Below are 3,457 nucleotides of genomic sequence, written 5' to 3'. Positions count from 1 at the left end.
GGAGGGCTCTGAGTTGGAGAGTTCAGTAATTTTCCTCTTTCAGATTATATTTGGAATTAACTATAATCCAGATTGGAAGGCTCACCAGTGACCCTTATCTGGAGGCTTGGAGATAGAAGTTTCTGATCTGGATCTTGGTATGGAGATCTTGAGGCATAATGGCTATGGATTCCAGAAGATTAAATCTCTGATTTCAAGGTCATCTGGGATTAAAGGTGTGGTGGAACACACCTTTAATCTGGACTACACCTTTCATCTGGGATTGAAGGTGTCGTGGAACACACCATTAATCCGGGCTACATATTTGGCTGGAGACAATATAAGGACATTGAAAGAAGGGAGTCTCGCTCTTGCTCCCTCGCCTGCTTACTGTGTGGGACTGAGTAACAGTTAGATCCTTGGACTTCCATTCACAGTTACTACTGAACCATTGTTGGGAATTGGACTGCAGACTGTAAGTCATCAATAAATTCCTTTACTGAACCATTGTTGGGAATTGGACTGCAGACTGCAAGTCATCAATAAATTCCTTTACTATATAGAGACTATCCATAAGTTCTGTGACTCTAGAGAACCCAAACTAATACACTTTCTATTCAAACAAGGCATTTTCCTTTTAGAGTTGATCTCTAATGCTTCTGATGTCTTGGATAAGATTTGGTATGAGATCATGACAGATGCTTCCAGGTTGAACAGCATCAAACATCTGAAAACTGACATCTCCCCTAGCCCTACAGCAACTCACATTGATTTTGGTGAACAGAGGCATTGGCATGAACAAGGCTGACTTCATAAATAACTTAGGAACCACAGCTAAGTCTGCCACAAAAGCATGCATGTGTGCTTTTCAGGCTGGTACAAACATCTACATGATTGGCAGTTTGGTGTTGGATTCTATTTGGTCTATGTAATAGCAGAGAAAGTGGTTGTGATCACAAAGCACAATGATGATGAACACTATGCCTGGAAATCCTGTGCGGTTGCATCCTTCATAGTTCCTGAAGACCATGGTGAGCCTACTTTAAGGTGTACCAAACTGATCCGTCACCTCAAAGAAGACCAGACAGAATACTCAGAGGAGAGGAGGGTCAAGTAACACTCATACTTTGTAGGTTATTGTATCATTCTCTATTTGGAGAAGGAACAAGAGAAGGAGAAAAGTAATGATGAAGAAAGGTGAATGGGATGATAAAAAAAAAAAGCCTAAAATAGAAGATGTGGAATCAGAGGAGGAGAATGAAAGGCTCACCATGGTCTGCAGCAACTATGAAGGATCCAACCACACAGGATTTCCAGGCATGCAATAATTGTTCCCTGGAGAAATACATTGATCAGGAAAAGTTGAATAAGGCTACACTAATTTAGACAAGAAACCTTGATGATATCCCTCAAGAGGAATATGGCAAATTCTACAAAAGCCTCATCAGTGATTGGGATGGCTTCTTGGCAGTCAAGCACTTCTCTGTATAAGGTCATCTGGAGTTCAGAGAATTACTTTTCATTCCTCAGTGAACTTCCTTTGACCTTTGAGAGAACAAGAATAACATCAAACTGTACATACAACATGTGCACATAATGGACAGATGTAAGGAGCTGAAATTGGAGTACCTTACTTTTCTCCATAGTGTAGTAGATACTGAGGACCTGCCTCTGAAAATCTACTGAGAAGTGCTCCAGCATAGAAAGATCATTAGGGTCATCCATAAAATACAATGAAAATGCATTGTTTTCTTTTCTGAGTTGGCTGAAGACAAAGAAAACTATGAGAAATTCTATGAGGCATTTTTCCTCGAACTCAAAGCTTGGAATCCATGAAGAATACAATAATTGTTGCTGCCTCTCTGAGCTCCTTTGCTATCACTCTCTTCAGTCTGGAGATGAGAAGACTTTTCTGTTAAGGGATGTGTTTCACATGAAGGAGACACAGACGTCTATGTACTATATCACAGGTGAGATCAAAGAGCAGATGGCCAACTTTTCCTTCTTGAAGTATGTGAGCACCTAGGGCTAGGAAGTTGTGATGGTTTGTATATCTTTGGACCAGGGAGTGGCACCATCTGGAGGTGTGGCCTTGTTGGAATAAGTTTGACCTGGTTAGGATGGGTGTGTCGAAGTGGGTGTGGGCATATGATCCTCACCCTAGTTGCCTGGAAGTCAGTCTTCCACTAGCAGCCTTTGGATGAGGACGTAGAACTCTCAGCTCTGCCTGCACCATGATTGCCTCGATACTGCCATGCTCCCACCTTGATGATAATGGACTGAACCTCTGAACCTGTAAGCCAGCCCCAATTAAATGTTGTTTTTATAAGACTTGCCTTGGTCATGGTGTCTGTTCACAGCAGTAAAACCCCGACTAAGACAAAAGTTGGTAATGGGAGTGGGGTATTGCTGTGATAGGCCTGACCATGCTTTTATTTGAAAGAATGTGGATTTTTGGACTTCGGATTTGGAACTCAGTGGAATGCTTTAAATGGGGCTTAATGGGTCATCCTAGTAGGAATATGGAAGACTTTGTTGCTGGAGTAATTTGAACTGTGTTGACCTGGCCCAAGAGATTTCAAAGGAGAAGAATTTCAGAATGTGGAGCAAAGACTGTTTTTGTGGTATTTTGCCCTTGTCTGAAAAGTCTGCCTGAGGCTAAGGTGAAGAGACATGGATTAATTGCATTAATTGCATTGACAAAGGAAGTTTCANAAAAGCCCAGCAGAGACTTTGTTCTCTGATTAAGTCTTATGAAGAGAAGTTTGAACAAGCATAGCAAGCTTAGAANGNAAAAATATAAAATATATGGTTCCAGTATTAAAGGAGTACCAGGAAGTGAAATGGAGCAAAATCTTGTGTTCTAGGAAATAACAGATTAAGCGAGTAGGACCTTGGGGCAAGACCCTACCTAGCTGAAGTTAGAACCAGACATTGTGGTACACACCTTTAATCCCATGAGATGGGCATGCTGATCTCTGAATTCAAGGTCAATCTACAGAGCAAGAAAACCAGGATAACCAAGCTTAGGAAGTGAAGGATTTAGAAAACATAAAGCTAGTGATAATGTAATAGTACAAGGGGATCATGTTCTAGTTCCTGTATGCAGAAGAACTCAGCAGCTTCAGCCATGTGGCTCTGGCTCTAGAGTTAAGAATGGAAGGAACTACTGGGAAAATTGATGCTGGTTAGCTGGAGCTAAGGAATTGGCCGTGATTAAGAAGAGACCAGCATCACTGAGGTGAAATCTTCTGGAAATTGTTTTCTGGGAGCACAAAGAAGCTGTGTTCCAGAGATACCCAAGGTTGTACCTCATGTTGCGGCTGAACTTGGTAATGTGTAAGAGTCACTTAGGTGGTACTGCTTGTGAAGGAATGAAGGGATCATAGAGAGAAGCTGAAGCTTAGCACTGTGAGAGGCTAGGGAAGGCCATTGGAGAAGGTGATGCCTTAGCTGTAGTTGATGGCCCAGGACTGAA

At 41.9% G+C, this 3,457-nt stretch overlaps 1 pseudogene; it reads left to right on the top strand.

The window, feature by feature from the left end:
* LOC110286550 overlaps positions 1-3,457 on the top strand; it is a 5,434-nt pseudogene that overhangs the window by 411 nt on the left and 1,566 nt on the right.

This window comes from Mus caroli, chromosome X, assembly GCF_900094665.2.
Source record: "Mus caroli chromosome X, CAROLI_EIJ_v1.1, whole genome shotgun sequence".
Classification (NCBI taxonomy): Eukaryota; Metazoa; Chordata; class Mammalia; order Rodentia; family Muridae; genus Mus; species Mus caroli.
Note: the sequence above shows the minus strand (reverse complement) of the source record. Positions and strands in the feature narration are given on the sequence as shown.